The sequence below is a fragment of the Nicotiana tabacum genome, chromosome 8 (assembly GCF_000715075.1).
Source record: "Nicotiana tabacum cultivar K326 chromosome 8, ASM71507v2, whole genome shotgun sequence".
NCBI classification, from domain to species: Eukaryota; Viridiplantae; Streptophyta; class Magnoliopsida; order Solanales; family Solanaceae; genus Nicotiana; species Nicotiana tabacum.
Genome location: NC_134087.1, coordinates 191,181,836 through 191,196,097, shown reverse-complemented (window position 1 = coordinate 191,196,097; position 14,262 = coordinate 191,181,836).

Genomic DNA, 14,262 nt, shown 5'->3' with positions numbered 1-14,262 from the left:
GTGAAGCTGGGGTGTTGGTCATCGCCACTGGTCGACGAGGAAGGCAGCCATGGGAGCTCAAGCTCGACGAAGAAGGCGGCCATGGGAGCTCGAGCTCCATGACAAAGACGAAGAAGATGAAGCAACGGCAGTAGGTGGCTGCTTCAGGTGGTCGTTTGGTCGTGAGGTGTGAGTGTGTGTGTGTGTTTTGGAGTTTTGGAGATGGTGAAGGAGACGAGGCAGCCATGGTTGGGAGCTTGGAAGCTTGGAGAACATGGAGAGAAAGAGAGGGGGGGCGGATGGGTTTAGTTTTAGGGTTAGGAAAAAATGAAATGAAGATAGGAGGGGTTAGTTCATTTGGGGTTATGGGGCGGACGACCCGGTGGGTCTTTGGTTGGATAAGGGGTTATTTAGTTTGGGTAGAGGCCCAATTCTGAATTTTTCTTTATTTTTTGCTCTCTTTTCTTTTACTTTCTAATTAATAAAACTAAAATTCTAAATTAAGTTATAAACTAAATTAACTTATCGAAAATACTAACTAATTCCTAGCAACATCTATCATACATAATTAAACACCAATTAAAACAAAATTGCACAATTTGACATTGAATGCTAAAAATGCAAACGATGCATATTTTTTTGTAATTTTCATTCTTGTAAAGCAAACTTAATTACTCCTAATTGTAGAATTAAATCCTAAATGCAAATGCGACATATTTTTGTATTTTTTATTAATTTAACAAATAAACATGCATGGACAAATACAAATAATTATCCTAAAATGCCGCGAAAATTCTCAAAATTGCACACAAAGGAAAATCGTTTTATTTTGAATTTTTTGGGAGTAATTCTTTCATAGGGCAAAAATCACGTGCCTACAGCTGCCCCTCTTTGTTCGAAGACACGAAGGGTTTTCGTGCAAAGATAAAGTAAGCGATTTTTGCCCTTCCGAGTACTCCGTGTGAAGCATTTTTTGAAAAAGGTTTAACCGAACCTTTGCTTCAAAGGTTTCCTACATATCCCTGGCTAGAAGGGAATCAGGTTAATGTAGTTCGGGAAGTTTTGGTAGCTGGGACTACCATGGGACTGCAATGTTACTGCTGTTGCATGCTGTTATTACTGCTTACGGATCTCCTTATTACACCGTGCTTAAAAGAAAAATCAAGAAGGTAGGCTAGACTACGGATTACAAGATCCCATCTATCTTCCATTTGTTCTTGATGCCTTGCTTTCTTATCGGCTTGCGTCTATCCCGGTGCTTCTTTCTTCCGAGAACTGACGGGGATGACACCGGCCTTTTGCTTCTCTGAATACCAATTCTCACCGTCTGGTTCGGTCCGCTGGGGATATGGCTTCCTTCATTAAGCTTTTGTTATTCTGGGAATAATTTGATGTTCAAAGGCCGTTTCTCTCGAGATTTGTCTTATCTTCCTTTTGTCTCATGCGCTTGAATTTGCGCTGGGATCTCTTGTTGCAACCTTCTGCTTTCCGGTGAGTTGCTGGTTTCAAGACCTGAAATGTAAGGACTGAAAAATATTCCTCTTGTTATACAGGTGGGCGCCTAAAAATATGAAAAGTATTCCTCTTGTTATACAGGTGGGCGCCTATTTATCTAAAACATGAAAGTATTCCTCTCGTTATATAGGTGGGCACCTATTTATCTAAAACATGAAAGTATTCCTCTTGTTATACAGGTGGGCGCCTAAACATGAAAGTATTCCTCTTGTTATACAGGTGGGCGCCTAAACATGAAAAGTATTTCCTCTAGTTATACAGGTGGGCACCTATTTATCTAAAAACATGAAAGTATTCCTCTCGTTATACAGGTGGGTGCCTATTTATCTAGAACATGAAAGTATTCCTCTTGTTATACAGGTGGATGCCTATTTATCTAAAAACATGAAAGTATTCCTCTCGTTATACAGGTGGGCGCCTATTTATCTAAAAATATGAAAAGTATTCCTCTTGTTATACAGGTGGGCGCCTATCTATCTAAAAACATGAAAATATTCCTCTCGTTATACAGGTGGGCGCCTATTTATCTAAAAACATGAAAGTATTCCTCTCGTTATACAGGTGGGCACCTATTTATAAAAAAAACATGAAAGTATTCCTCTTGTTATACAGGTGGGCGCCTATTTATCTAAAAACATGAAAGTATTCCTCTCGTTATATAGGTGGGCGCTTATTTATCTAAAACCATGAAAGTATTCCTCTTGTTATACAGGTGGGCGCCTATCTATCTAAAAACATGAAAGTATTTGAATTTGTTTCCTCGTTCCTCCGAGAAAATTTCCGACAACGGCAAAAAATTTTCTGCCCTAGTTTGGGTGACCTTCCTTGTGGCGTGTCTTTCTGCCATCATCAACCTTTATTTTCCTATAGAAACCAAAGAAAACCTTGTTAGTTCAAAACATGGTGAGTGATCGTGTCACTCCTGTTGGGGGATGGTTTTTCCTTTCCCTTTCCCTTGCTCTGCGCTCCCAAAACTGGTTGGGGATAACGTTACTTGCTGGGGATGATATTTCTGCTGGGGATGATTTTTTTTTCTTCCTTCCCCACTCTGTGTTGTTCGACCCTCTTGGAACTTGGTCGAAAATCTGTCGAGGATGCTTCTACATCTCGATGATCTGCTGGGGATAACACTGCAAACCGCTGAGTAATACTGCTGGGGAGAACACTGCTGAGGATAACTCTGCTGAGCAAAATATGTTATCTTACTCCTTCCAAGACTACTTCCTTTAAGTAGGATGTTTCATTCCTCTGCAAACTGTTTCCTTTTGCAAAACTGGTCTTTCTCTTTTCTCTTCTTCTTTTTTATTTTTTTTTATTTTTATTATTAGTATTTTTTTCTTTGTTTTGTTATCTTCCTCCTTCGAAGACTACCTCCCTTAAAACTCGTTTTGCCTTTCCCCGAAAACTGTTGGGGATACCGATTTTCACCAAGCTTGTGTTAGACTTCTCGAAAATTTTCGAAATGAACGAAAAATTTCTGCCCCAGTTTGACAATCTTTCTTACGGCGCATCTTTCTGTCATCTGTAGCATTCCCTGTCCCTGCTTCAAATCAAAGAAAATTTGGTCAGTTTGAATGTGGTGGTTGGTTGCGATACTACTGCTGGGGGTGCCATCAACCATTCTCCATCTATGCATTGTCTGTCCATCTTGAAGCTTGGGTTGATACCTTCCGCCCTTCTTGACGATTCATTATTCCCGAACCTCTTAACCATTTTCCCGGTCTCCTTATCTGACCTCACGCATTTTCATGACAGTTGATGTAACTTGAAGATCGTGCATGTTCATTGATTAACCATTTTCTCTGTCTATTCGTGTCACTGAAATAACCTTTTCTGCTGGGGATATCCATCTTCTTTTGTGGCATAGCTCGGAAACTGTCATTTCCACGACCTTTTAGTCTCATATGAATTTCCCAAATCATGCCCATTGCTCTCCGCGTTGTTCTTTCTTGATTTGTCCACGGGCCTTGGCCTTGAGGTCTATAACCTTTGATTTTGGCGGGGATATCCCTCTTGACACTCGTCCATCATTTTGTCAATCTCCTCTTGCTGGGGGGATATCTTTCTTGACACTGGCCTCGCGCTTGTTCCTTACTGACTATACCACTAGGATGTACTAGTCAGATCTTGTCTTGCATAATTGGAAAGCTAATGGTAGATTTTAAAGTCATTTCTCACTTGTTCTGACCAAACAGACTCTATTGGGGAATTTTTCTATGAAAGGAGAAAGATAAACAAAAAGGGAAACGAATAAAAGACAAAGGAAAAAGATGACTCTTTAACAAGAGAGACTATAAATAAAAACCTATCAAATGCAGATACCGACTCTAATGGTCATGACATGCACATGTGGCCTATCCTCTGCCGTCAATCATCTTTCAAGATCTCCATTTGGCGATTCCCCATCTTATTCTTAATCTTATTCGACTTGTAGTGCCCGAAGGGTTTTCACTATCAAGCCTTTCTCATTTTGGTTTTTCTCTCAGTTTTCATCGCCTTATGGTGCCCGTGAAGATCTTCACCGATAAGACTCTCTCATTTGTATTACTTTCCAGCTGGGGATTGGGGTGTTACCCACAAGACGCTCTTTTATTTCTTTTCTGTTGGGGATCAGAGTCCTTTCTGCTGTGTATCAGAGTGTTATGTTCACCGATAAGACTCTCATTTGTCTGACTTGGCATCTTTTGAAGACTGATCAGAAGGTCTTTCTTTAGACCGTAATGTGGGTTTTTTGATAGGCTAGAAAGAAAGGGTATTAAAGGCTCAAAAACAAATCAATTTGGGGTTCAAAATTACAACCTTCGGAACCATATTTGTTTACAACAAGCGCAACCCTTACCCCAGTTTCTTGCTTGGGGATTTTTTTTTATACTATGTTGCACTATGCACACTATGCACATTATGACCGAGCCGTGAGGCGCCTACGTATCCTCTTTGAGGAATCAGGTCAAACGTAGTTCCCAATTCCTCTTTTTTCATTTACCTATTATTTTCTTTTCTTTTCTTTCTTTTTCTCATTTCTCCTTTCTCTTTTGTCGTTTTGTTGTTTTCTTTTCTTTCTTTTTTTCTTTTCTTTTCCTTTACCTTCCATGCTTGTGTTTTCTAGTCGTTGCTACTGATTCCGAACGAGGGGTACGAAAGAAAAATAATAAGGCTCAAAAGGGTTAACGAAGGATAAAGTGTTTAGATAGCAGAATAAAATGCCTTCGTCATTCTAATCTTCAAAACATGTCAAGTGTAAACAACACAAAAGATTTGTAGCCTCTTCTGATGGTGCTGGACTTGACAATTATATTCACACATTTGCCTTTTCATTTGTCACCTCTAAAGCACTGTTGGGCAACACTCTCACTCTCATTATCATGAACGACCCTCATGTCAATTTGGCGAATCTTGCCTTTAACGGTTTTCTTTATGTTTTACTTGCCCCAGTTCCATATGACTCGAGCTCCGAATAATCTCAAACCGTCCTTATTTCCTTTAAATGTTCTATCACCTTTCCAGGGTTTTATGATTAACTTTTAAGATTAGGCCCAAACTGTGTGCGCATGTCATGTCACTAGAATCGGCGCGGAACAAAATGATAAAAGAACTAAACAAAAAGATGACTGGAAATAATAAAAGACCAGATTTTGCATTAGACTAACGGTGAAATGGTTTGAATAACAAAACAAACAAAAACAAACCAGAATAAAATCCCAAAACAAACCTGGACAAAACTACACAAACCGCTATGACAAAAATGGAAAGATAAGAGGATTTGACATAAGACAATGTCCGGACTACAACCCTACAAATAACCCGGGCAACATAAATGATAACAAAATGAACCACCAAAAGCTCTACTCCGGCGGACCAAGGAATGGAGCGTCTTTCCAATTGCCAAGCTCGGCATCTTAGCCACTAAATTCGGCATCAACCTTACTGGGATCTCCACCAACTTTCGTCTCACTGTTCTTAACAAATTGCTTCTGGGTTCCCTTTGCGGGCTTGTTCTTAAGAACAACCTCTGATAGCACTGAAAACTTTGCCATGCGCGGACCTCCGAAGATCTCAGAAGAATTCTCATACTCCTTTTCAAAACAAGTCATATTCAACCTATGCATCTCACTTCGAATAGGCGATGGACTTGGGCTAGTGTCTGTTGCATCCGGATTTTGCACGACAATGTCACCTGCATCAATAAGCTTCTGAATTGCTTCCTTCAGCTTTCAACATTTCTCTGTGTCATGCCCCGGTGCATCTGAGCAATATGCGCACCTTCTAGAAAAATCAAGCTTTTTTGACAGAGGGTTTGGCATGTTTATATGAATCGGCTTCAACATGTCCAATTGCTTCAACTTTTGGACCAAACCGGCATATGATCCTCCAATAGGGGTGAAAGCCTTTCTTTTTTTCAACAACCTCTCATTCTTGAATGCTTGATTGGGCCGAAAACCTGATCCAGATGGCTTTCGGTAGGCTTATGAGGGTGGATAGGCATTTTGTGGAGCTGGGTATTGGGAAAGCGAAGCATGTCTTTGGGAGTCTCGTGGAGAGAAGTAGCGTTGGGGAGGGGAGTAGCGTTGACAAGTGATGGAGCTACTCGGGTGGTTGAGAAAGCTATCATAAGTGGGTTGGGATGGAGAGTATGGGGGATCATCCGTTATGGTGTTGGGTGCTTGGGTAAGGACATATTTCAGGAAGCTAGGTGGTGGCGGGGGTGGTGCTTTCCAAGCCATCCACGCCCGATACATGTCTGCCACATGCTGTCTCAGCATTTTCACTTCTTCTACCAACCCGTTGTTCCGTTCGACCAGTTGTTGTCGGTCATCGGTACCGACCCACTCGGTTCTGAGGTTCTGTGTCATTGTCCTTTTTTGCTTTGCAGGGAGGAGTTACCACAACCAACCACTTTTCTATATATGAACACAGCAAAGTGAAGCCATCACGTTAGTGTTAGGGAATTTGACAGATAATCATATATCAGAGATGCAATGCACCTAAGCAGTTAAACCGTTCTATCATGCATTCACTTCAGTTACGTGCGTCGTTCCGACTTCTTGTAATTGTGCCCCTTTGAAAATCTCCCGCGCTTTCCTTTATTTTCTTTCTTTTTTTTTTCTATTATTCCTTTTTTTTTTTCTATTATTCCTTCTATGTATCATGAACCCGCTTAAATCAGACCTTGCGTAGTTCGGCCCAAATGAAAGGTAACAATAATGAAACATTTTTTTTTTTGGAATTATCAATTTTCATAATAAAACAAACTGGGTTTCAAAGGTTTAAAGATGACCTACAAACTCGAAAATCAAACAACCCACATATTCTAATCAAAAGATTTACAAACTCAAAAACAAACGGCCAGCTTCCTTTCTCCGTTTGACAAATGCAACCAAACAGTTATTTTTGCTAATGTGACCCCTTCCAAATTTCACATGAATTTTGAGGTCGGGGAGGATTATTTTATGACACTTTGCAAACTTGTCCGTTCTTTTACGAAAATAGCCTTTCGACAACTGAAAGATACTCTAAGGCTATTTCGGCAAGAACGGTTTAAGACACTGCCAAGGCTGGCTCGGCTTATCTTGACTAAAAATCCAAACAGTATTCACCTGGCCGCTGACTTTTTTTTTTAAAATTAAAATAAAAAACCTGGTGTTGCAAACACAGCCTTTCAACGTCTCGGGGACAAAGAATTTAAGGCTACGTTAGCTAACCGGCCAAAATCCTAACAAATGACCCAAGGTGGCTGTTTATACAAAGTCAGTCTTCCGGCGTCCCTTTCGGGAACATTCGGTTATTTTTGACAAAAACAGCATCACCCGACTTATTTATGACTCTTTTTATTGTTTTTCAAAATAGAAAACTCAATATTGCAAACACGGCCTTTCAACGCCTCGGGGACGAAGATTTTTAAGGCTGTGTGGGTCAACTGGACCAAATCTAAAACAATGACCCAAAGGTGACTGTTTATGCAAAGTCAGCCTTCCGGCGTCCCTTTCGGGAACATTCGGCTATATTTTGACAAAACAGCGTCACCCGACTTCTTTATGATGAAATTAAAATTTGACATATATATATATATATTTTTGGCTATTTTAGCAAAAGAGGAGGTTGGACATCACCCGACTTATTTATGATAAAATTAAAATTTTGACATGTTTTTTTTGGCTATTTTAGCAAAAGGGGAGGTTGGATATCACCCGATTTATTTATGACAAAATTAAAATTTTGACATGTTTTTTTTTTTGGCTATTTAGCATAAGGGGAGGTTGGACCCGATTAGGGCTGCCTACGTATCTCACATCCGGTGAGAATCAAACCGGCGTAGTTCGCCCATCAGAAATAAAGGAAATAAACTAACTCTTTTTTTCCGAATAAAAATACTTACAAAGAAGAGAGAAAATATTTTTGACTTTCGATTTTTTATTATTATTATTATTATTATTATTATTATTATTTTTTATTATTATTTTTGAAAAGAAACGACGACTAAAGAAATATTTTTTTTCGGATTTTAACTTCTTCTTTTTTTGGAAAGTTTCAAAAAATCTTCTAAAGAAAAAGGAAATATTTTTGGACTATTACTCTGAATTTCTGAAAGAAATACTACAAAAGAAAAGAAAACATATTTTTGAATTTTGAATTTTCAAACAAATATTTTGGATTTTGAAAGAGATTAAAAGGAAATATTTTTGTATTATTTTTTTTAATTGAGGTCTAAAAGACTGAGTAATAGAAAATATTTTTTTGGATTTTTTGGAATATGGTGGGCCGGAACCGAAGAAGTTTGCCTACGTATCTCACATCCGGTGAGAATCAGACCCGCGTAGTTCGGGCATAAAACAAACTATATTTTTTTTTTAAAAACAAGACTCTTTTTCATTTTCATTTTTCATGGGAAGACAAACTATTTTCCTTTTCTATTTTTGAAAACAACACAGAACAACGACTTTTTTTTTCTAATAAAACATTTTTTTCCTTTGCTTTTAGTAAAACAAACTAATAAAACATTTTTTTTTCATTTTCTCAAAATTTCGGCAGAGTTTCGACAGTATTTGGGCATTGGGTTTTTTTCCAAAAATAAACAATTAACTCCCTAACCACTATTTCTTTTTTTTTCTTTTCCTCAATTTCACAATATTCCTTATATTCCAAAGCCGGTCAACACACAAGTCCGAATCAAATAAATGCACAAGTAGCAGCAAGTAAGATGCATCAGGATGGTCATTTTCATTTTTTGGTACACCTGTCCTAGACAGACCCAACCCCTGTGTTGAGCCTCCAAAGTCAAATGCACGTGATGCAAACAAACGTTCCTACTAGGGATCCGGCATGAAGCTGAGTTATTCTAGGTTCATAACCTGGGTATTTGTTCTAGACTGTGTACCCGAGCGGACAACTCGAGTCGAGGAGGGGGCTACGTACCGGGGACACGCGGGATCGTCCGGCTTTGTAACTTGTCCGACATCTTTCTTATTTCAGGTATTGACACTAACAGAATAGGGAGTCTCGACCAGCGAACTCCTCCCCGGAGGTAAGAAGAGAAGGGTTTCGGCACAGTTTATATACAGTTCAGATAATATCAAATCGGTAAAAACATCATTTAGCACATTGAGCCCAACCATGTAACAAAATCAGATAGAACCAAATATAACAATTTATCTAAGCTCGAATTTCTAACCCTGAACCAGTGGTTCTGGGTTAACGTCCCCAGAAAAGTCGCCAGAGCTGTCACACCTCCTTTTTTCACCCCCGTAAGGGGTGAAAGGAGTTTTTCTAATTAAAGGACAATCGAAACGGGATTTGTTTATTTATTTCAGAGTTGCCACTTGGTAGATTTAGGGTGTCCCAAGTCACCGGTTTAATACCGAATCGAGGAAAAGAATGACTCTGTTTAACAGTCCGCGAACCAGAAATCCGGATAAGGAATTCTGTTAACCCGGGAGAAGGTGTTAGGCATTCCCGAGTTCCGTGGTTCTAGCACAGTCGCTCAACTGTCATATTCAGCTTGTTTATCTGATTTTTATACAATTATGAGCTCATGTGCAAGTTTTAACTCTTTACCGCTTTTATTATTATATTTTTAAAAGAATGTGAACATCGTTTAAAAAAAATATCTTTGGATTGCGTCACATGAAATGTACCCGCAATCCGGAACACATTTTTATTCAATGTTTTGGGATTTGGATTTGGGTCGCATGAAATTCACACCCGAGTTTGAGAAGGTAAAATTATTAAAATGCGCGCCTAAAGCGATTAGCGTATTATTATTCTGGGTAGGGCCGTGGAATTTTACTAAACGGCTCGTCCCGAAGTCTAAGTACTTTTACCAACACGTATGGAGGGCCCCGCAGCTTGTGCACTTTGTTTGTCGAGGCTCGTCTCATTCATTATTCTTTTAAAGAATTTGCAACGTCGTGAAAATGCATCTCGAACCACGTCACCATCAATGTACCCGTGGTTAGAGACATATTTCAACGTCGTTGCGATTTGGATTTGAGTCACATAAATGTGCACTCGAGTTTAGGGAGGTAACATTATTAAATACGCGCATAAAGAGACTAACGCGTGGTTATTTTGGGAAAACGGCCGTGAAGTTCGCTAAGCGGCCGATCCCGAGTTCTAAGTAATTAACACATACATTTTGTGAGGGCCCCGCAATCTGTGCATTTTATTTGGCGAGGCTCGTCTCATTTTTATTTAAAAGGATAAACCTACAGTGGCTACATTTTTTCTATTAAGTTCGTCTCTAAAATAAAAGAAAATCTCCCAATTAATTACATGATAAAAAAAAGACGTAACTTATTAGTTATTAGTTTACGGCTAATGCAAATGGAAAATTGCAATCGAGTGTGTACAAAGAGAGATTGCTTCCATTCTATATTCTATTATTTAATAACACTAGAACATGAGATTGACACACAATAATATCAAAACAAATTAACTATTCTTTGATTAATTTAAACTAACATTATTAGATGAAGGAGTTATTATACATATGCAACTCCATTACTCATTAATCAGTCAACTACATTTTTATACAAAGAAAGGAAAATTCTATTCAAGCACAAATCTAAACAGGAGGAATTCAACAGGAACAAAACCTGGTCAATATTTCATTTCGCTTCAAGCCAAGAGTGTACAACTGTGTACCTGGAAATGGCAATACAAGAAGAAGAGAAGGAGGAGTCAGCAATAGTAATAACATAGCAACGCAACAGCAACCCAACAATCGCAATTCGAACCAGTTTCAAGGCTCAGAAAAATTTGAAGAAAACCAAACAAGCTCGAGAGAACAACCCCAAAAGTTTGTGAAAAGACTAAACAACAATAACCAATATTACCACAAACAGACGAAACAAGCATGTATTAAACCCGAAACTAAACTCGTTTCTCACTTTGTTTTTGTTTTCTCTTTTTCAACTCTCCGACACTCTTGAGATTTTTAGAATGTCTTCCTCTTCCAAAAATCCTCTCTCAAAAACCTCTCCTAAAAATGTCCTCCCCTAAAATGTCCTCCCTTTCTATGTCAAAATGACTCTTATTTATAGCAAGACTCTTGTCTTGAACCACTAACCCGAAATATTTTTCTAATTGCATGCTTTGCCCCCACTACTTAATATTTTTCTTATTTAATTCCCTTGTCCCCCATGCCTACATGTTTTGTCCCCCACTATATTAAACAACTACATTATTCCCCACTAACTTATGTCTTGTCCCCCACTATATTAAACAATTATATCAACCCCCACTACCTCATGTCTTGTCCCCCACCATGTTCTATTTTAATATTATTAATGCCTAGTGGACGGAGCACTCATATTAAATAATTGTTCAAATTTTCAATTCCAAAAATACCCCTCCGACCTTACTGAAATTACCATTTTACCCCTGAAAGTATTGCAATTTACCAATCTACCCCCATCAGCTATAACCAATTCACCTAATCAATTCCAACCAAAATACAACAAATATAACCAATTCCTAAACAAATTCAATCAACAAATCCCATGAACACAGATTGAATCATACAACATCAGATTAATGGGAATAAGTTAACCATATTGGGAACCAATCCTGGTTAACTTAGACAAAAAATGAATGAGCAGGGAGACAACAATATTAACAACAAAAGTGAACTAAAACAACATGAATCACAATTAACCGAATCGAAATGCAAACTGAAATCATATGATGAACAACAAAGAGCAGGAAACCAAACAATACACAAAACGAAATTATCCGAACCAACTCAATATTAGCAAAGATATTATACATTCTACAACTAATAATCACGAATGACAAACCAATCGAACTCAAATTCGACTAAACAGAATTCAAAGAATTTTTTTACAACCAAGATTCAACTAAGAAAGATTCAAACTCCTTAACCCATAATATTTAAATAGATTTTAGCAGCTCTTATCTTACTCACATATAGATCATAAAATGATAAAGGGAGATGAGGCGGACCTTAAAAACCTTTAACAATCCGGACCTCGACTGCGTATGAACTGTTTCGACGACCCCGACCAAAGCTCGAATAAACGAGATGGTGGGGTCTCGTTTTGGACTGAAGGCGACGAAAAAGGTGAAGTAGTAGCGATGAGAATTGGTTTTCAATCAGATGCTCGACGAGGCAGTAGCAACGCAGCAGAAGCAGATGCTGGACGAAATTGAAGGCAGCAGCAACGCAGCAGGTGAGGTTTGTTGGCGGAGCTGCTGGTCGTTTAGACGGAGAAGATGAAGCAAACCCCACGTCCATGGCTAGAGCTCGGAGATGGCAGTGGTCGTTCATGGAGGGGCTGTGCGACGAAGATGAAGAACTAATAGCAGAAGAAACAACAGCGGTGGAGCTTGGTGTTGAAGGACTGTGGTCGTTTGGTTTCGACGAGAATGGGGTCAGCTGGTCTGCTGAAGACAAAGCAAAAGAAGCAGTAGGTTTAGCCGGGGTGCTGGTCGTCGCCACTGGTCAACGAGGAAGGCATCCATGGGAGCTCGAGCTCGACGAAGAAGGCGGCCATGGGAGCTCGAGGTCCATGACGAAGACGAAGAAGATGAAGCAGCGGCAGCAGGTGGCTGCTTCAGGTGGTCATTTGGTCGTGAGGTGTGAGTGTGTGTGTGTGTTTTGGAGTTTTGGAGATGGTGAAGGAGAAGTGGCAGCCATGGTTGGGAGCTTGGAAGCTTGGAGAAGATGGAGAGAAAGAGAGGGGGCGGATGAGTTTAGTTTTAGGGTTAGGAAAAAATGAAATGAAGATAGGAGAGGTTAGTTCATTTGGGGTTATGGGGCGGACCGGGTCGGGTCGACCCGGTGGGTCTTTGGTTGGATAAGGGGTTATTTAGTTTGGGTAGAGGCCCAATTCTGAATTTTTCTTTATTTTTTGCTCTCTTTTCTTTTACTTTCTAATTAATAAAACTAAAATTCTAAATTAAGTTATAAACTAAATTAACTTATCGAAAATACTAACTAATTCCTAGCAACATTTATCATACATAATTAAACACCAATTAAAAGAAAATTGCACAATTTGACATTGAATGCTAAAAATGCAAACAATGCATATTTTTTTTGTAATTTTCATTCTTGTAAAGCAAACTTAATTACTCCTAATTGTAGAATTAAATCCTAAATGCAAATGCGACATATTTTTGTATTTTTTTTTATTAATTTTAACAAATAAACATGCATGAACAAATACAAATAATTATCCTAAAATGCCGCGGAAATTCTCAAAATTGCACACAAAGGAAAATCGTTTTATTTTGAATTTTTTGGGAGTAATTCTTTCATAGGGAAAAAATCACGTGCCTACACCACTCATTTGGTAAAATCTGCTTCTGGTCATGCTTTAGATATAGAGTATAAATTACCAAATACTCGTATTTGCCAAAATAGAGTTTGTATTCCTCATTTCTTCTTTTTGGTAAGAAAACCAGTTATACCCTCCGATTATACTTGGAACCCCTTTTATTAATGCTATTTACCCTTTTAATAACATAAATGCACAAGGTTTTTCTGCTACTTATCAAGATAAAGAGATAATTTATTCTTTTGTTACAGATCTCATAACTAGAGATATTAACGCCTTGATTAATATGAAACAAAGGCATGTTGATTCATTACAATTAGAAATATTGAGCATGAATATATTCGATGCTTTACAATCTGCTAAGGTTCAGCAAAAGATTAAATTGATTGCTGAACAAATGGCTGTTGATGTTTGCGCCGATCACCCTAGTGCCTTTTGGAACCGAAAAAAGCATATTGTAACTCTTCCATACGAAGAAAACTTCTCCGAGGATGATATCCCTACTAAATCTCGACCTTGCTAGATGAATGCTGAATTAGTCGAATTCTGCAAAAACGAGATTGACAGCTTGTTACAAAAGGGTTTGATAAAACCCTCAAAATCTCCTTGGTCATGTTCTGCCTTTTATGTTAATAAGACTGCAGAAAAGGAACGTGGTATTCCTAGATTAGTTATAAATTACAAACCATTGAATAAACATCTGAAATGGATTAGATATCCTATCCCCAATAAAAGGGACTTGCTATCTAGATTATATGACGCCAATATATTTTCAAAATTCGATTTAAAATCTGGATATTGGCAAATTCAAATTTTTAAAGAGCATACTTATAGAACTGCTTTTAATGTTCCGTTTGGTCAATATGAATGGAATGTCATGCCATTTGGTTTAAAAAATGCCCCTTCTGAATTTCAGAAAATTATGAATGATATTTTAACTCTTATCTAGATTTTATCATCGTTTATATTGACG